Raw genomic sequence first — 20,091 nt, forward strand, 5'->3', positions numbered from 1 at the left:
GGTGCCGGGGCTGCGGCTGTCGGGTTCTGGGGGCTGATAGGATGCAACTCCCAGACCCCCTGGCCCAGGAGGATCTGCTCCTACTCAGTGACCTGGGAGACCCCTCAGGACTCGCTCAGCTGTCAGGATCGTGGCTGTGGAGGCAGATTAGTCCACAGAGCTGTCCCTCAGCAGCCCAGCCCGGGCAGACCCCTCCTCTGCGCCGGCTTTGCCCACATGCCCAGGTCTCAGTAGATCTGCACGCCCCGCTCCCCCAGCCACACCCAAAACCCGAGCCCCTGATGGGCAGCAGAGATCGTCTCTGGGCCTTTGCTGCCCTGAGAGACAGAGTGACCCCCACATAGGCCGGCTGCAGGGTCGCCAGGAGCCCCTCCTTGCCACGGGCCCTGCTGGGCACAGAGACGCACAGGTTGACAGATGGCTTCAGGCAGCTGCTGCAGAGTGTCTCCCAGATGCGGCTCCCAGACAGAGCTCAGCCACTCTCGCTGAGTGCCAGCCGCCTGGGTGGTCTGCAAGCGGAATGAAATCCAGAGGCCAGAGGAGCCGGTTCCGACTGCCACCAATTTCCTGAAAGTTCCTTCTGGAGCTGGTTGAGTGGGGAAAAGCAGACCCCTCACTAAAACCAGATGTCAGCATCTGTCCCCCCCCCCCCCCCCCCCCCCCCCCCCGCAGCACCACCGGCCACACAGCCGACGAGGGAGACCCTGTGTAGAGGAAGCCACTTCTTAGCTGGCACCTAAAAATATTGGCTTGGGTTTTCCCCTTTAAATAGAAAGGAAATTCAACTCCCTCCACCCCAGTCCTCCCCCTCCTGGGTTCAGAGTGGGCACCCTGGGGACCTCACCCAGACTCGGCGTCCCCAGGGGACTGGAGCAAGGACAGCGTGGAGGACAGGAAGGGGCTGGCCTGCCCTTGGAGGGCATTCCTGGGGGAGGTGGGGAGGGGCTGGCCGGCATTTGGTGGGCCCAATCGCCCAGAGCACCATTCTTCCCGGAGGCACTGGGCATCTCTGTGGCACAGAAATCAGAGGACAAGGGCGACCAGATGGCCCAGAACATGAGAAAGGGGCAGGGAGGTGCTAATGGCCAGAGCCACCTGGCTCCTGCCAGCGCCTTCGCCTAGATCCTCCATGGGCCTGTGCCAACAGGGGCGGTGGCTGGGGCAGAACCTGTCCCTCTGGGTCGGGTTCCATGGCTCTGCCGGGACTGAAGGCTCTGCTCCCATATCTTGGTAGCTGGCTGCATGGGGTCCTCAGTGGCTGCTGCAATCATTACTGTCACAAATCCAAGGCCACTTCTTTATTAATTTCTTTTCAAAGTTATGGGAACTTTCCTCAAGCCTGGCTGTCACCCAGTGTCTCACTTAAAGCCACTGAAACTGCATCGTCCCTTTATTCCAGCGGTTCTCAACCTGTGGGTCGCGACCCCTTTGGAGGTCGAACGACCCTTTCACAGGGGTCGCCTAAGACCATCGGAAAACACATATATAATTACATATTGTTTTTGTGATTAATCACTATGCTTTCATTATGTTCAATTTGTAACAATGAAATTGGGGGTCACCACAACATGAGGAACTGTATTAAAGGGTCGCGGCACTAGGAAGGTTGAGAACCACTGCTTATTCTGACGAGTGACAATGTCTGATAGAGCTACACTGCAATATCATATGTTGCCAGCAGGTGGCACTGTCCAATATGTGATCCTTCATGAAACCCACAGAAGTTTAAGGCCAAAGAGTATGAAATGAATCAATGTCCTCATTCATGAATGCTGTAAGATCAAAGTTCTGTAAGATAAGGTCCACCGTGCTTCAGTGTCACGGCATGCGATAAGAACATCTTTTGTCAGAGATGTTCTAAATTGTATTAATGCTCTTCAGTGTTCTTTCGGTTCTGGTGGGTCTTGCCACACTTCTGTATTATGGATCCCACGCTTTGCGAGGAAGCCTCTTTTTAAAAAGATATATTTTTATTGATGTCAGAGAGGAAGGGAGAGGGAGAGAGAGAAATAGAGACATCAATGATGAGAGAGAATCATTGATTGGCTGCTTCCTGCACGCCCCAAAATGGTGACTGAGCCTGCAACCCAGGGAATCGAACAGGGATTCCTGGTTCATAGATTTGACGCTCAACCACCGAGCCACGGCTGGGCAAGGAAACCTCTTTTTATTCTTGTCAATAATAGTATGTAACATGTGTCCATTATCTGGAAATTCCTCAAAACCCTATGATTTCATTCTAACACAATCCCCTGCACGTGTGGTGTTCAATTAATATTTGTTGACGATTGTCCCTCACCCCACAAATTCTGGGAAAGATGTAGAGCTATATTACAGAGAAGGAAACCGCGTCTCAGAGAGGTTAAGGAACTTGCTCAGGGTCGCACAGCTGGTGACTGGCAGGGCTGGGGTTTGGGTTAGGCTTGTCTAGTTCCAAATTCCTTGCCCATTCACTCCAATCAGCAAAGGGACTTGGAGAAAATGGAGTCCCTAATGCTTATGAAAACAGTAGGAGCCCGGCCAGTGTGGCTCAGTGGTTGAGCGTTGAGCTATGAACCAGGAGGTCACAGTCTGATCCCCAGTCGGGCACATGTCTGGTTGCAGGCTCCATCCCCAGTGAGGGGTGTGCAGGAGGCAGCCAATCAATGATTCCCTTTCATCATTGACGTTTCTATCTCTCTCTCCCTCTCCCTTCCTCTCTGAAATCAATAAAATATATTAAAAAGAGAAAGAAAACAGTAGAATTCTGGTCTGTGGGCCCAAACACTGCCCAGGACATCTCTGGACAGACTCTTCATCCTCAGAAAAAGCAGCTGCTGTTCATTTTGCTCTCTTACAATTTCTCCCTGTCATCTTCCCGAGGCAGATTAGAGACGTGAGCAAATTGTACTGATGCAAGTGATGAAATGTGTGTGTGGGTGGGGGTGGAGCTGGCGGGGGGGGGAGGGGGGGTGGTGGTGGCACCACCAGGATCTCAGAGTCACCCTCCTGCCTTCTCACCCCTGTGGAACACAGACACTTAGTTGATGACTTGGAGTCAGTCTGCAAATTCCTGGATGGTGTTTATCAGCTGATGTCACGGCATTGCAAGATTATGTATCTTCTAACAAACAATAGTATCAGCACTGATAGGATGAGCACACAGGGGCAGAGTTTGGTCTCCTCGGTTGCTCAACACCGGCTTCCCACCCTCATCTGGCCCACCAGCCCAGTGTCCTGGCGGGAGGAGGGCCCCCAGGCGGCCTCTGGGAAATTCAGGTCAGCAGGATCTAATTACCTGCGGGATCCCAGCTGGAATTTCTAGGTTAATGCTGCAGGAGGGCGGGGTGAGAGTGCTGAGGACGTCAAACTGGGAGCCATCTGTCAGGGTTCCCATCAAAGGTGGGGTCTCTGGCCCCGGGTAAACAGCACGCAATCTGCATTTTCCAGTCTGTTCCGGAAGATGCCCCCAGGGTGAGAAGTGAGGCCGCACCACGAGAGGGGACAGCACCTGATGGGGGCGCACACTCCGTGCTTACGGCACTTGGATCGCGGTTACCCCTTTGGGGGAGAGGAATGAAGCCCAGAGGCAGCTGTACTTTTTCAAGGCCACACTCTGGGGCGGACCAGGGGCCTGGAAAGACCCCCGCCGTCTCTGTGCTCGCACACCTCTCCCACGGGCCCTGACGCCCACCAGGGACAAGGCACAACTCTCAAATTGCAAAGTGGCTAAAGGGACTCACGTGCCCTTTTAAATTCCAAGCGCCCCTGGCTTGCGGGCAGTGGCTGCCCCCGACTAGACAGCGTGAACCAGGAGTGTCAGTTGAGCGGTAAGAATGCCCACACAGGCCTGTCCACCCCGTTGCAGCCGGTTGAGCCACAACATTTTTAAAATTCAAAACAGAGAAACTGATCAACAGCACGAGGTGGGAAGACATCAAACGCTGGCAGCGAACAGAGTCCGGTTGGGCTCCACCCTTTGCTAGGGCAGGGCCTCTGGCCACGACCTTACGGCTTCCTCATCTTTACAATGAGTTCAGCCGTCCTGCCCTTCCAGGTTCTGGTAACGATGAAATAACTAGAAACCACATTGTTTGTAACAGCTTCTCCAGTAATGCCAATTCCCCATGCCCTTCCTTCAATGGACACTACACACAGCGAGGGGTGGAGGAACGTAAGATTTTGTTCTTAAAACAGTAATTTCTTTTAAAACTTCCCAGTTCTAGGGTGCAAGTGGCTGTTCTGTAAGGGGACGGGGAGGAAAATGCCGTTGAGGAGCGAGAGCCACAGGACACCGTGTAGAGAAGTCGTCGGGCGTGGGGACCTCCCAGGCAATTGCTCGCTCATTCATTCATTCATTCATTCATAATCACGCACGGAAGGCGGCCTGCTGTTTGCCTGGAGCCATCGGGCGCTGGATGCCCAGGTGCCCAGACCCTGGGGCCTGAGAGTCCTGAGACCCCACTCCCACCCCCACCCCTCCTTGTGGGTACCGGGTACCCAAATGGGGACGCTCGCGGGGCTGATCCCGGCCCACAACCCCTCTCTGTGCCCTAGAATTCCGGAACCCCGAGCTGCTGGGAGTCAGCTGAGGCCAGCGAGGCCTTGCTCCGAGGTTCCTGAAACAACCCCGCTCTCCCGAGAGATCGGAATTATTATTAGCAAGACCACCCCCTCCTGGGGCCGGGGCTGGGGCTGGCACCGCCGCGCTCCTTCGGGTGTTGCAACTCCGGCCTCTGGCCCAGCGGAGGCCGCCCGGCGTTTCCCAAAGACGCCTCCGGAGGGACCGACGCCTCGGCGCCGCCCCGCGCACCCGGCGGCCTCGGTGGGGCGAGGAGGGAGCGGCGGAGGGGGGCGGCCGAGAGGGCGCGGGGCACGGGAAGCGCTGCCCGCCCGCCGCCGGGACCGCCGGCGCCCCGCGCCCCTCCGCCAGCCCAGCCGCGCGCAGCCGCCCGCACGCCCGAGCCCGGGGCGGGGCGGGGCGGGGGCGGGGTCACCCCGGGCCGCGCCCCCCCCCCCACCCCCCCCCGCGCTGGGCTCGTTTTTTCACTTTAAAGCCTTTGGTCGCTTTTTCTTTGCACAGAAGTCGCGCTCGGGCAGCCCGCGCGCTCGCACCGGATCCAGGCTCCAGGCGCTGGCGCCGGGCCGCGGGCGGAGGAGGCTCGGTCCCCGCGGCGGGCGCGGCCCGGGCGCTCAGCCTCTCGGCCCCGGAGAGCGGGCGGCGGCGGCGGCCTCCCGGCGCGGTAGGCAGGGCCGGGGTCGGGGAGCGGGTGGCGGCGGGCCGGGCGGGTGGGCTCGGGGGTCGCGCACTGGGGGACCGAGTGGGTGGGCGCGGGGCCGGCGGGGTCCCGACCGGGGACCGGAGGGGCGCGGGGAGCCTGCGGCCGCCGCGGGTCCCGGGAGAGGGGCTCGGGCGCCGCCCAGCGCCGCTGCCGGTGCGGCCGCTGCAGGCGCGGGCGGGTCGCGGCAGCCGCGGGTCCCCACCTGCAGGGCGCGCCGGGGCGGGGGTCCCCGCGGCCGTGGCGCCCGGCTGCGTCCCGGCGGCTGCAGCCCGGGTGGAGGGGCCTCGGGCGCGCGGCCCCCGCCGACCTCCGGGTGCCGGGACCCCCCGGGCCTCGGTTCCCGCGACCGTCCCGCGGCTCCGCGAAGTTAGTTTCGCTTTTCCCGCCGGTCCGCCCGCATCGGCAGCGCCGCGGGACCGGCCCCCTCGCTCTTCCCCCGCCCGCCCGGTAGCGCCTCCCCCGGGGAGCCTGCCGGGCGACACCCGGGCGGCGCCACCCTCCCCGCCTCCCCGGAGCCGCCGCGGCGTGGAGCCGAGGGTTATGTCAGGGAATCTTGAAAACGGAAAACCCGGAGCAGCCTGGCCCGTGGGTGCAGCCGTGCGATGGGCCACCGGCCCGGCTGTGCGAGGACCCGGCGCCGGTCCTGGTCAAGTTCAGGGCAGAGGCGCCTGGGGGTGTGAATGGCCCCGCTGGCCTGCGCCGGCCAGTTTGTGAGTGTGAGTGAGCGAGTGAGGGTGTGTGTGCCTGAGCGTAGGATGCCGTGCAGTGGGTCTCTGTGAGCCCGTCTGTGTGGGTGTGTGACTAGGTGTGTAAATGTGTGTGAGAGTGTATACGAGTATGTGTGGCTCTGAGGTCTGAGTGTGCTCTGCATACGTGTGTCTCTGGGAGTGTGTGTCTCTGAGTGCATCTGTGTGTCTCTGAGTGCATCTGTGTGAGTGTCTCTGAGTGCATCTGTGTGTGTGTCTCTGAGTGCATCTGTGTGTGTGTCTCTGAGTGCATCTGTGTGTCTCTGAGTGCATCTGTGTGTGTGTCTCTGAGTGCATCTGTGTGTGTGTCTCTGAGTGCATCTGTGTGTCTCTGAGTGCATCTGTGTGAGTGTGTGTCAGTGCATCTGTGTGTGTGTCTCTGAGTGCATCTGTGTGAGTGTGTGTCTGAGTGCATCTGTGTGTGTCTCTGAGTGCATCTGTGTGTGTGTTTCTGAGTGCGTGTGTATCTCTTAAATGCATCTGTGTGTGATTATGTATGTGAGTGCATCTATGTGAATGTTTGTGTGAGTGTCTCTGAGTGCATCTGTGTGTGTGTTTCTGAGTGTATCTGTGTGTCTCTGAGTGCATCTGTGTGAGTGTTTCTGAGTGCATCTGTGTGAGTGTGTGTCAGTGCATCTGTGTGATTGTCTCTGAGTGCATCTGTGTGAGTGTCTCTGAGTGCATCTGTGTGAGTGTGTGTCTGAGTGCATCTGTGAGTGTGTCTCTGAGTGCATCTGTGTGTGTGTCTCTGAGTGCATCTGTGAGTGTGTGTCTGAGTGCATCTGTGTGTGTGTTTCTGAGTGCGTGTGTATCTCTTAAGTGCATCTGTGTGTGATTATGTATGTGAGTGCATCTATGTGAATGTTTGTGTGAGTGTGTCTCTGAGTGCATCTGTGTGTGTGTGTCTGAGTGCATCTGTGTGTGTGTTTCTGAGTGCGTGTGTATCTCTTAAGTGCATCTGTGTGTGAATATGTATGTGAGTGCATCTATGTGAATGTTTGTGTGTGTGAGTGCATCTGTGTGAGTGTGTGTCTGTGTGGGGTGAGTGTCTCTGAGTGAGTGTGTGTGTGCCATCCATGGTCGCCTGGCTGTGGACCCCCTGGTGCCTGACTTTGGGCTGTGTTGGACCCACACTCTGGACTAGGGCAGCCCCCCTGGTGCCAGCTGAGGCGGGTGCAGACGCCTCTCCCTCCCCCTCTCTCTTTCTCTGAAAATGAACTATACGCTTTGGGGTGAGTTGGCAGGGGCTGCTTCCTGAGTGAGTAATATTTAATTAAACACTCCAGCCGGTAGCATCAGAAACTGGTCATGAGTTGAGTTTTAACAGGTGTTGATGGTAAAAGCGCCGTCCGAGTGACTAAGGTTTGGTGTCCTCAGAATAATTCTCCTGGGGGTAGGAGCGGGGAGGGTTGTGGGGTGTGAGGAGAGCAGCAAGCAAGAAAGGGGGCTGCTCCTCCCTTCTCTGCCCCGGCCCTTCCTGGGCTCCCGCTCCGGGTGGTGGGGAGCGCTGGGCTAAGCTCTGGGGCAGAGGCTGGCTTCCAGGAGCTGGGAAGTCCTGTCTTACAGGATATGTTCCCAGCAGAGGCCCAGAGAGGGTGGCTGCCTTACCCAAAGTGCACAGCCAGGGCCATGGACCAAGTCTTCAGAATCCTGGCTGTTGCCGTTGGTTACTGTCCCCCGGGCTGAGGTCATGGGCCAGGATCTCATGTCTCCCCAGCTGTGAAGTGATGGGTGGATTAGATCATTTTAAGCACTTCTCTGCTCTCTGACTGCTTTTTCTTCTGTAGAGTGCTTTACCAGTAGATGGAGAGAGAGTGAGAGAGAGAGAGAGAGAGAGAGAGAGGAGAGAGAGAGAGAATATGTGCGTGTGCATGGATGGGGGTGTGGCGTGACCTAATGCAATAACTTTATTAAGTCTTCCTTTTCTTTCCCAGGGAAGCACAGAGACAGAAAAGCAATGGCATGTTGACCTCAGTGGCTCTGACAGCCATGAGCCAGGACAGATGTGGCTTTAGGGAGGGAGGTCAAGGGTCAGGGGAGAATCAGTGGGTTCTGGGGGGGGCCAGGAGGGAGAGGTCCTGTTGGGGGCACCAGTGATGTCACTTTGGAGCTGGGTGGGGCTGCATTCCGTGGGCTGGTCCAGCAAGGCCGGAACCACCCTTCCGCTGGCCTCCAGGGCTGCCTCTCAGAACCCGATGCCTCCTGGGCAGGCAGCAGGGTGCTGAATGTCTCTTAGGGTCAGGGGCCAGCGGGTGGGGGTCAAGCTGGCGGAGGCCAGAGCTGTGCTCCCTGTGCTATGCCTGGGCCTGGCACCCACTCTCCTCCTGGGGGCGCAGACACTTGCCTGATGAAACATCTTCATGTTGAGCCAAACCTCTGATCCTATGGCGTTCGAGAGTTTAGTCTGAGAATTTAACACCATCCTTCTCAAGAAATAGATTGTGGTATGTGTCACTCGAATTATCTTTTTGTGCCTGAGAAGTTTGCAAAGGAGTGTCTTTTATATATATATATTTTATTGATTTCAGAGAGGAAGGGAGAGGGAGAGAGAGAAACATCAACGATGAGAGAGAATCATTGATTGGCTGCCTCCTGCACGCTCCACACTGGGGACCGAGCCCGGAACCCAGGCATGTGCCCCGACTGGGAATTGGACCCTGACCTCCTGGTTCACAGGTTGATGCTCAACCGCTGAGCCACGCTGGCCAGACGCGAAGGAGCGTCTTTATCAGACAGCGTGCAGGGTGGGGACAGGTGTGCCGCGGTCTCCCTCCGCATAGGGTACATAAGCTCTTGCGCGTCCCTCCCGCTAGGCCTGACCGAAAAAATCTTGACTTAAGGGGACTTTTCTTTTGGACTTTCAACCTCGTTCTCACCCTCGTCCCCGTGAGTGATAGCATCCCCCCCACCTGAGAGGAAAAGCCCGCCCTTAGCCGGCTGCCAGGCTCAGGGAGCAGGTGCTGAGTGCTCCGCGGTGTGACCTTGTTTGATGATGATCGTGACGATGGTGACGATGGTGATAGTAACATTCATGCTGGGAAACGGTGTTATGTGGGTGCTAGGCCCAGGCTCTGATCCGAGTCCTTGACACGTTCACCCTTGTTCTCTCCTAGAACCCGGCGGGGCCTGTGGAAATGGTTTGTCACAAGCTCCGGACCCAACTGACCTAAACGTACGTGTCACCGGCTTGAATTCACCGTCTGGGCGGTGGGCGGGGGCGTGGGCGAGCATCTGCGGGTACCTCTGGGGAGATGAGGGGGGCAGTGGGTGATGTGGGCCACGACCAAGGGCACGTGGGACGGAAATGGCGCAGGGAGCAGGATGCTGGATCGACCTGGTGACGGCGTCTGGGCGGCTGCGCCAGCTCCGAGTGCCCTTGCCAGACGGGCCCCTAATAGGAGGGCGTGTGCCGGGGTCTCCGCAGTGGGCCCCAGGGTGCCCAAGAGCCACCTGGGAAGGCGCTCTGGTTTAGGGGTGTTCTGCTTCTCTCTTTAAAAAAAAATCACAATAACATCCGCATAACTTCAAACTTACCGTTTTCACCATTTTTGAGTGGACTGTTTAGGGCAGTGATGGTGAACCTATGACACGCGTGTCAGAGGTGACACTCGAACTCATTTTTTTGGTTGATTTTTCTTTGTCAAATGGCATTTAAATATATAAAATAAATATCAAAAATATAAGTCTTTGTTTTACTATGGTTGCAAATATCAAAAAACTTTCTATATGTGACACGGCACCAGCGTTAAGTTAGGGTTTTTCAAAATGCTGACACGCCGAGCTCAAAAGGTTCACCATCACTGATGTAGACTTAAAAAAGAAATACATTCTAATACACGTGACAACATGGATACCCACTGCCCGCACGAGTGCAGCCAAGGCCTGTAGCGGGGTGGTTCTGAGCAGGGCTCGGCGAGGCCTGGACCCGGGCTCAGAGGACCCGCCAGCACCTCCTGGCCGGGTGGCCTGGTCAGACACTAGCTCCCCTTCGTGGCCTCGGCCTGCGTGACCGTGTGGTGTGGCTGCCACCGCACCAGGTGGCTGTGAGGTTCCAGGAGTTGACATGCATCAGGACTAGCCTCGCACAGGGCTAGCCACGTGCATGGTGCACAGCCTGTGGGGTGGGTGGTGGGTGATGGCGTCTCCCTCACCGAACCTGACTGTCAGCTTTTCGTTTCTAGACCAGAATTTCCCCTCTGACCCCACAGGAGGTCAGGAGCTCCAAGGAGAGGCCCCTCTCGTGAGCTGTTATTGGGCCGCTTGTCATTTATTCTTTAACGCAAACATTTATTGAGCACCTACTGTATGCAGCCAATCTACTGGGGCTGAGGACACAAAAGATGGAGAGGGGGTCTCGCTCCATCTCTGTGTAGTGGGAGAGACAGGCCCTGTGATGGCCGTGCCTAGGGCATTATGGGACGGTGATAGGCAGAAGTGAGACAGGCAGGAGGCATTCCTGGTGGAAGGACGGCAGGTGTAGAAAGTGAGCATGGGCTAGTGAGAGGCTGGAGTGGAGCTGAGTGGGGGCCCGGAGGCAGGAGGGTGGCAAGGGATGGACCTGTGGAGGAGGGGCTGGGGCACAGGGGATGGACCTGTGGGGGGAGGGGCTGGGTGCAGGGGATGGACCTGTGGGGGGAGGGGCTGGGCACAAGGGATGGACCTGTGGGGGAGGGGCTGGGGCACAGTGGATGGACCTGTGGGGGGAGGGGCTGGGTGCAGGGGATGGACCTGTGCGGGGAGGGGCTGGGGCGCAGGGGATGGACCTGTGCGGGGAGGGGCTGGGGTGCAGGGGATGGACCTGTGGGGGAGGGGCTGGGGTGCAGGGGATGGACCTGTGCGGGGAGGGGCTGGGGTGCAGGGGATGGACCTGTGGGGGAGGGGCTGGGGTGCAGGGGATGGACCTGTGCGGGGAGGGGCTGGGGTGCAGGGGATGGACCTGTGCGGGGAGGGGCTGGGGTGCAGGGGATGGACCTGTGGGGGGAGGGGCTGGGGTGCAGGGGATGGACCTGTGCGGGGAGGGGCTGGGGCACAGGGGATGGACCTGTGCGGGGAGGGGCTGGGGCACAGGGGATGGACCTGTGGGGGGAGGGGCTGGGGCACAGGGGATGGACCTGTGCGGGGAGGGGCTGGGTGCAGGGGATGGACCTGTGCGGGGAGGGGCTGGGGCGCAGGGGATGGACCTGTGGGAGAGGGGCTGGGGCACAGGGGATGGACCTGTGGGGGAGGGGCTGGGGCACAGGGGATGGACCTGTGGGGGGAGGGGCTGGGCACAGGGGATGGACCTGTGGGGGGAGGGGCTGGGTGCAGGGGATGGACCTGTGGGGGGAGGGGCTGGGTGCAGGGGATGGACCTGTGGGGGAGGGGCTGGGGCACAGGGCATGGACCTGTGGGGGGAGGGGCTGGGTGCAGGGGATGGACCTGTGGGGGGAGGGGCTGGGTGCAGGGGATGGACCTGTGGGGGGAGGGGCTGGGGTGCAGGGGATGCTCCTGGAGGGTGAGCTCTGACCTGACTCCTCAGGGCAATGGCTCAGGGCCTCCGGGGTGATTACTCTTTCCTGTCAAGTATTCCCCCTTCCTGGCCTCGGGCCCCTGCAGCGGGATCCCTGGGACCCTGGGCCTCCCTGTGGTGGATGCTATTTCCTGCAGTGTTTGCTTAGCACCTTTTCACTACAAATAGCCAGGTTTTGACCCAGTGAGCATTCTGGGCACAGCAGAATGGGGGGAGAGGGGGGAGATGCCGTCCTCCCGCGGGGGGGGGGGGGGGCGGGGGGGGGTTAATTGGACGTAGGGCGCGAGGACAGCGTGGCCCCAGGTTTGTGAGGACATGGTGGCTCCCAGCAGCAGTGGGGCTAGTGTGCTCAGTGGAACTCAGCTCCAGGAGGGCGCTTAATCTTCTTCACCTGCTGATGTGCTCAGTGCCGTGGGCTCATTAGGGAGGGTTTTAAAAATTGAGGTGAATTTCCCGTAACGTTAAAATGAACCATTTTAAAGTGGACAGTTCGGTGGCCTTTAGTGCAGTTGGCCCTCTGTATCCCGGGTTCCGCATCCGTGGATTCAACCAGCCGCAGGGTGAGAAGGTTTGGGGGGAGTTACGTGGCTGCTGACGTGCACTGTGGCTGCATCTGTGCAGACACATACAGGCCTTTCTTCTCGTCATTATTCCCTGAACAATACAGCATAACAGCTATTTTCTCAGCACTTCCACTGTCTTGGGCATTATGGGTAACCTAGATGTGATTTAAAGTAGACAGACTGGAGGCCCAGCCGGTGTGGCTCAGTGGTTGAGCGTCGACCTATGAACCAGGAGGTCTGGGTTTGATTCCCGGTCAAGGGCACATGCCCAGGTTGTGGGCTCGAGTCCCTAGTAGGGGGCGTGCAGGAGGCAGCCGATCCATGATTCTCTCTCATCATTGATGTTTCTAGCACTCTCTCCCTTCCTCTCTGAAATCAATAATATCTATATATAGATATCTATAAAATAAACAAAATAAAGTAGACGGGAGGCTGTGTGTAGGTTATATGCAAATACTGCATCATTTTGCATAAGGGACTTGAGCATCCGTGGATTTTGGTACCCGCAGGGGGTCCTGGAACCGATCCCCTGTGGATACCGAGGGACAGCTGGGCACGCACGGTGCTGTGCAACCACCTCTCTCCAGTTCCAAGGGGAAACCCTGTACCCAGTAAGCAGCCGCTCCCCACGCCGCCGCCCCAGCCCCCACCACCGTCTGCTGGCCGCCTATGGATTTGCGTTCTCTGGGCATTTCCCCGGAATGGAATGGCCCACCCTGTGACGTTTGGTGCCCGGCTTCAGATTACGGTGTTTCCCAGGAGGAAGCTGGGGTGCCCTTCCTGGTTCACGGGAGGGCCGCTGGGCGGTGGGACCCGCGTGGTTCGGACCGTTTGTCCAAAACGTCCACCTAGAACTGCAGACACCTGCCTGTCTCTCACCCTCATCGCCGCCAAAGACCCAGCCCCTTCCCCTTGTAGTGAGCAATCCTTCTCATTGTTTTAATGTTTTTCCAATGATCTTTTAAAAATGAACACTTGGAGCCCGGCCGGTGTGGCTCAGTGGATGAGCATCGACCTCTGAACCAGAAAGTCAAGGTTCGATTCCCCGTCAGGGCACATACCCGGGTTGCGGGCTCGACCCCCCCAGTGTGGTGTGTGCAGGAGGCAGCTGGTCAATGATTCTCTCGTCATTGATGTTTCTATCTCTCTCTCCCTCTCCCTTCCTCTCTGAAATCAATACAAATATAAAAAATAAAAAAATAAAAATGAACACCTGGGAGCCCTGGCGGGGTAGCTCAGTTGGTTAGAGCGCTGTCCCCATATGCCAAGGTTGTGGGTTCAATTCCCCATCAGGGCGTATACAGGAAGCAACCAATGAATGCAGAAATAAGTGAAACTACAAGTCGATATTTCTCTCACTCTCTCAAATCAATCAATAAAAAAAAAGAATACCTGGCAATGTCAGCTCCCTTCTGAAAGCTCATCAGCAGTGACCATTGCTCTTAGGGTACATTCCCAAACCTGTTCTCTGAGACCGGTCAGGCCCAGAAGGGGGTGGACTGTCTCTTGGTCATTTGAAGTTTGACCCAGAGCTTCCTGCTGGTCTCCGAGGCCGTGACATCCTGACCAGTGTCAGCCAGCAATCGTGCCATTCGCTCTCTGCCCGCCCTGACCAGTCACCGGCATTCTAGCAGTGGGCCCTGGCCCGGGGGCCCCAGAGCCACGCTACCATGACTGCGGGTTGGGGGGCAGCTTGTAGAAAGGAGACCTGCGCAGTCACCCCCTGAGGAACATCGGCCCCTGGGTCATTGGAGCCCCCCCGCCCCCCACATCTTTTTCTGCCTTTCCCCTTCCGCCCTCTGGCTGCCGTTTAGTTCAGGGGTCTCCACTCCCATCTGCTCTGCATATGATTCGCCAGAAATGGTCTTAACCTTCCTCGAATGCCTGCCGCGTGCCGGGCCCAGTGCTCACCCCGTCGATGGGTTTCTAGTCCTGCCAGCCGCCCTGTGAGTCAGGTATTGCCTGGCTGTTTGTGGATGAGGCGCGAGCTGCAGGGGCATCTTCTAAGTTGCAGGAGGGGACAGGGCTGCGTGGAGGGTGTAGTTGGCCTGATTCCACAGCCTGCGTCCTTTCTGCTGTGACTGTCAAACACTTACGTTTATGGGGCACTTGCTGTTTACCAGCGTGACTCTGGAGGCGTGTGGAGCAGCCCGAGAGTCCGCAGTGGAGCAGGTGGAGGGCAGGGTGTGCAGGAAACGTTGGCTCGCTGCCAGGAGTGCTGGGTAGGCACGGAGGGCCTCGGGGGGCTGGCTGCTCAGGAGGGTGTGTTCCAGGCTGGGGTTTTCCTGGTGGGGGGCATGGAGGCCGAGTGACCCCCGGGAGGAGGGACTGGCCATCATGAGAAGGATCACAGGAAGGCTGCCCATGGCAGGGGCGCCTCGAATGCAAGGCCCTGGGGTTGTCAGTGGGTACAGGGTTGTCCTTGCATCCCTCTCCCACCCATTCACCCCAAAAGTTGCTCCTGAGACTGTGGCTCATCTCCACCTGCCTGTGCCTCCTGCGTTAAACACTTGGCTGTCTCCCTTGGCAACCCCAACTCAACTCCCCGGTCCCTTTGCCTGGACGCTCCGGGGGGCCTTCCCGGCAGATCCGTAACCATCCGCTTGGTGATTTGGCTGTAGGTCTGGCCGAGGCTGGGGTTTCTGGCTGGGGTGGTGCCACCCTGCGGCTCTGAATCTTTGCAAGGGCAGGGGGAGCTGGGGAGTGTCCGGATGGCCCCACACCCGCTTCGGGAGGGCCAGGCAGGAAATGGCCATGCTGGTGGGCCTGCCTCGTAGGTGGGTCCCAGGAGCCCCGAGCAACCCCGAGGTTAAACACAGGGTCCAGAGCACGGTGGGTTTTGTGCAAGGCCGGTTCTCGAGGGCCCCTCTATGGATTTCAGCGGGAGGGACCCCTGGAGAGGTCAGGAGGGCCTGGGGGTCAGAGCCTCGCTGCTGGATTACCCTGAAGATGGGGGTGGGGGGATCCCTGAGGGAGGGGGGTCTGCCTCTCAGTTTGGAGACTTTAAGAAGCTGGAATGAGAAAGGTCCCCACAAGTGTGAAGCTTCGAAAATCATCCTAAGTGTCAGCGTGGGTGTGAAACGTGTTCTAATTACGTCAAATTATGTGTCAGTGTCAGGATCCCCTTCACAAAACTTCCCGTCTTTGGAGAGATGCGATGTTCAAAGGGCAGGTCCCCTTCCTCCAGCTGTGTCCTGTGGGGCCCATTTTGAACTGATTTGTACCAACAGGTCCCCCTTCCCTGCCTGCCCTCCAGGGTCCAGAAAGCCCGTCGCCCTCACTATCGAGTCACACTCAGGGGTGTCTAGACAGCTCGGGCAGAGGGTTTTTAAATTCCTTCATCCTTCAGCCAATATTCCGTGAATGCCCGCTCTGTCTGGGCCGTCGCGGTGCCTGCGCTGAGCCGCCCAGACAGCCCCGACCCGGGAGGCCACGTCTGAGCAGAGGCCTGGGCCATGACTGGGTGCCTTCCCACCCAGGGGGTGTCTCACCGCCTCTGAGGTGGTGCTTTGCTGTAGTGTTTACATGTATTTTTTTCATGGAAAATTTTGAGCCCATCGAGAGCCGAGAGCAGTATGGGGAGCCGCACGCCGTCACCGCCCCGCGCACGGGGCTCCTCGCCCACCGCCTCGAGGCCCACGGATGGCCTCCTTTCCAGGAAGATGGGGCTCAGGGGCGGCATCGACCTCCCAGAAAGGGGCAGTCGGGGCTCTCGTGCTTCGGTTTTTTGTTTGTTTATTTAAAATATTTTTATTGATTTCAGAGAGGAAGGGAGAGGGAGATACAAACATCCATGATGAGAGAGAATCATTGATCAGCTGCTTCCTGCACGCCCCCCACTGGGGATCCAGCCTGCAACCCGGGCATGTGGCCCGACTGGGAATCAAACTGTGACCTCCTGATTCATAGGTCAAAGCTCAACCACTGAGCCACACGGGCCGGGCAGCTTTGGGGTTTAAAACCATGTCCTGGTTTCTGGGGCAGCTCTGGCGAGGGCCACCGAGCTTCCAGGGATGCCAGCCCCCCTCAGCTTGCCTGGCTCTGGGAGGAGCTGCGTGTGGGCGCCGCCTGCCTCCTGCGTCCCCCCCACCCCACCCCTGCCGGGTGGGAAGACAGGCATTGGATCCAGCGCAGTCTAACTCTGATCTTATTTTTTTAAGGGGGTAGAGTTCTGTATCAGACTTAATTTGGGGCGCGGGGGAGTGTTTGAACTACTGAAAGTGAGTTTTGGGGGAAAAGTAACGTTTGGGACCACTTTCCTAGGCAGGCGGGGGGTGGGTAGTCTTCTCCCGACTCCTGCCTCTGCCCGCTCCCCACTCGGCTTCAGGAACGGGCAGCACCCAGGGTGGCTCTGCCGGAGCCGCTGGGTGCTGAGCGCCATGTGGCTTTACCCACCAGGTTTTGGGGTTCGGAGTGTGCTCTGTGTTTTCTTCCTGGGAAGGCGGGTTTGGAGCCCCATAGGGAATTCTCTGCGGCCAAGCCATACTTCAGGCCCAGCCGGGGAAATCGCCGTGGAGACAGAGTAGAAACGTGGGGTGGGGTTTCTCTCCTGAGGCCGGAGGGTCAGGACGCACCGGGATAGAGGATCCCTGGCCATGACCCGGTACTTGTCCGCTGTAAGTGTTTCCCCTGAATCTCTAGTAAGACCAGGCGGGTAGCACCAACCTTTCTGGGCGGGTAGCAATGGGGTACTGTCCCTTGGGGATTCGGCGTGTATACAGCAGGCGCTAATGTAGGATTCCTTTCTAGCGTTGCAGTTCACATGCTACCGTTGTACGTGTCCACTGTGTCCAGCTGGGCAACCCTAGCACCATCAGAACTCATTGCTTCTCAGAACTTAAGCCTGGTGTGCAGGTAGGGCCCGGGGCCGGGGGTGCAGCCCTGCCGGGACCCCGAAGTGCTGGTGGCCATGTAGGCAGGTGTGGCCATGGAGTCGCTGGGGGAGCAGCCCCCGAGCTGCATTCCGTGAGGACAGGACCATCGCGCGCCGGCCATCGCATTGGAGCAGGAGCGTTCGGGAGGGCCCCTATCGCAGGCGGTGCAGGTGGAGGGTGTGAAGTTAAGGTGACCGGTGACCTCGCGTGCCGATTGTCCCAAGCCGGGCCCAAAGCCGTGGTGTCCCCAGTTGCCTGTGCACAAGGCCCACCTGTCCCTCCTGGGCTCAGTCCCGTGCACTTGAGATTTCTTGGGCACCTGCAATGTGCCGGGCGGGCATTGTTCTTACCTTACTTAGCGCTGCCAAGAGCTCTGTTGAGTGGAGCTTCTTATGCCCATTTTAAAGATGGGCAAACTGAAGCACAAAAGTCAAATCACTGGCCTGGGATCTCACAGCCACCAAGTGGAGCTGGACGCAGACCCAGTGTGTGCTCTGAGCCACTGCCCCACATGGCCGCTGAGCGCGAGGAGGCTCGTGATGTGGTGGGGACGGGGATGGGTCTAAAGGCAGCAGTTCTGTGATCCGGGTGTGTGGGTGTCAGGGGGGGTGCGGATCCCACGGGGGGGGGGGGGCGGGTGTCGAATGCCATGGGGGTGTGCCCCTGCCGCGTCTCAGTGGCTGGCCCTCAGCAGGCGCTCCGTGGAGGGTGAATGAACTCAGTGTCCTGCGGAGGCAGGAGGACTGGAGGCTCTGAGTCTTGTGTTTTTCCCTTCAGGAGTGACCAAGACAACTTGAAATGCCCTCAAATGTCCACTTGACATTTTTCAGTATTTCTGCTGGGCTGTGAGTAGATCCAGCTGTGTTCCTCTTGACCCTGCCTCCCTTGGCCCCCCAAGAAACAAAACAGCTGGGGGCTCCCCGTTCCGTGTCCCAGATGCGCCTGAAGCGGTGCCTGGACCCCCCTGCCCACCTCCTGTGTGTCCAGAGAGGGAGGTCCCTCTTCCGGTTCAGACGCCAAAGGAGAGGGAGGAAGTCGGGGAAGTGGAGGGCAGGACTGGGCACCTGCTGCCACTCTTCGGCCCGTAAACCACATGAAGAATTTCAGAAAATGACTGCTTCGTCGTAGGGTTTCCCTCGGCCAGACTGGGGCGTAGGTCTTCTTACGTCGCCTTGTTTTTCTGCGAGAAAAATCAGCCTTCAGCGTCAGACCTCAGTGACCTCCCCGAGGGACACTTCCTGTGAACGTTTCGAGTGAAAAGTGGTTCATGTCATGCTTCTGAGTAAAATTAGGGTTTTAAACTGGGTCGCAGACTCAGATGCCCCAAGGGGCCTGGAAGAAGGTGCAAGCGAACAGTGGGGGTGAGGCTATAGGGGTGGGGGAGGACTGTGGCAAAGTAGAATTCCCGTGTTCTGTGTGAGGGGCGGCCTCGCTTACCTGGAGGAGTGGCACCAGGGCACTAATAGTGTCCTTTTCTTTTTCCCCCTAAGAGAAGCCAGGAATCCAGTTTTTAAAAGAGATGTTGGCAAATAACTTAGTATGGGTTTTGTTTGTTTGTTTTAAAAGAAACAACGCAGAATAAACCGTCTGGACCCGCCGTGTACAGATGAGGAGGGCGAGGTCAAGGAGCCCAGAGGGTCACAGAGCTGGAGGCTCAGGGCGCTGGGACTAGACCTGTACCTGCTGGCACCGGGCCTGGGCTTCCTCCCCCCTCACATGCTGTGTCCCGGGGAGAGCAGGAGAGCTGGGAACTAACTCAGCAAATTCCACTGTACCCAGGGGGTCAGGGCTCTGGGGGACAGAGCCCCCAGACAGTGACCCCGCCCCTCTTAGCTCCCTCCGGAGCCAGCACTCAGGGCTGCTGCTGGGGGCCAGGCGCAAAGTGCTGTGTGGATGTCTTTGGTGATCCTGGCAAGCCACCTGGTAGGTTCTGGTGCCCCATCTTCCCGATGAGGAAACTGAGACTCGGGGAGGCTCAGCTCACTGGATGGCGCGGGTTTGTCCCAACGAGGGTCGGATTCCTGGGCCCAGGCTTTCCAACCATTGCCGGGCCCCTAGTGCAATGCACCCTCGACCCGGTGCCGGCGAACTTGCCCTCCCCACGGGCCTCCCTTCTCCTTTTGACCCGTGCCCGGGGCATGTCCTGCAGTTTGGTGGTGTGGAGGTCGGGGCCACCCCACTCCCCTCTTGGGTGGATGGGAACCTCGAGAGCACGGGGGCTCCGCCCATCAAGGGGCCACTCCTGGGCTCACAGCGCTGCTGACTAAATTCTCTTTGCAAACGGTTCAGTTTCACATGCTCGGGTTTCCAGTAACTACGTGGGTGGATTTGTTTCATTTAAGGGGAAAACAAAACAAAACAAAGCATGGAGGGGGTTTTCTTTCCCAAGAAGAGGGCTCGCCAATTATGGGTTGTAGTGTGTGCGGTCTGGGCACCCTGGGCCGCTTCTGCAGCCAGCGGGGCTCTTGGCAGGCAGGCTCGGAGGTGGAAATCGCTTAGTCATTTGCAAGTGGGGACGGGAGCAGGAGGTCAGGGAGGTGCAGTGGCCACCGCCACCGGTTCCCGCAGGGGGAACAGGGGCCCGTGCTCCTCCCTGCGCAGCCTTGCCAGGCAGGGCAGGGACTGGGGAGCTGCGGGGGAAGGGGGGAGGGGAAGGTGCCCGATGAGACAACCAGCCCCATCTTCCCTGGGCTCGCTCACCACCCAAGGGGCCTGGGCTTGGAAGGAGACACTTCCCAGCTAGCTGCATGCGCCGCCTGCTTCAGGTGAGTTGGAGATGGTGGTGCACCCAGGCACCTTACATTCTCGGGGTGGGGGGGGTGGGGGGGTGGGGGGGCGGGAAAGGAGAGGGGGAGAGGGGCTGCGGGGGAGGAGAAGCAGTCCCCAGGGGACAACGAGGGCTGCGGGTATGTGTGTGTGTGCACATGTGTGTCTTCCCAGGTCCTGTTAGCACACTGGTTTGGGTGGGTACTGGCCAAGCAGAGCAGACTTTGGAGTCGGGTTGGACAGGGTCCTGGGGCCTCTTCGAAGCCAGGCATCTGGATGTGGGGGTTGGGGGGACCCTGGGGGGCCGGGGCCATCACTCTTTACCAACACATCTGGGAGAGTGTGGGTATCTTAGGGCCCCTGCACCCCTTC

At 58.7% G+C, this 20,091-nt stretch overlaps 1 protein-coding gene across 4 annotated transcripts in view; it reads left to right on the top strand.

Annotated features, from left to right (window-relative positions):
* Positions 1-5,050: 5,050 nt before the first annotated feature.
* The window catches only part of SPSB1 (splA/ryanodine receptor domain and SOCS box containing 1), a 63,210-nt gene continuing 48,169 nt past the window's right edge, over positions 5,051-20,091 (top strand). Inside the window, exons 1-2 of one of the 4 annotated variants that reach the window (XM_070404024.1) lie at positions 5,136-5,222; positions 9,121-9,179. The gene's annotated coding sequence lies outside the window, so the exon portion shown is untranslated. Of the gene's footprint in view, positions 5,223-8,957; positions 9,180-19,640; positions 19,719-20,091 lie in introns of those variants that run through there. The other 3 variants (XM_070404026.1, XM_070404025.1, XM_070404027.1) reach the window with 3 other exon arrangements.

Source organism: Myotis yumanensis, unplaced genomic scaffold, assembly GCF_028538775.1.
Source record: "Myotis yumanensis isolate MYYU_CA2020_CCGP unplaced genomic scaffold, mMyoYum1.0.hap1 SCAF_2, whole genome shotgun sequence".
NCBI lineage: Eukaryota > Metazoa > Chordata > Mammalia > Chiroptera > Vespertilionidae > Myotis > Myotis yumanensis.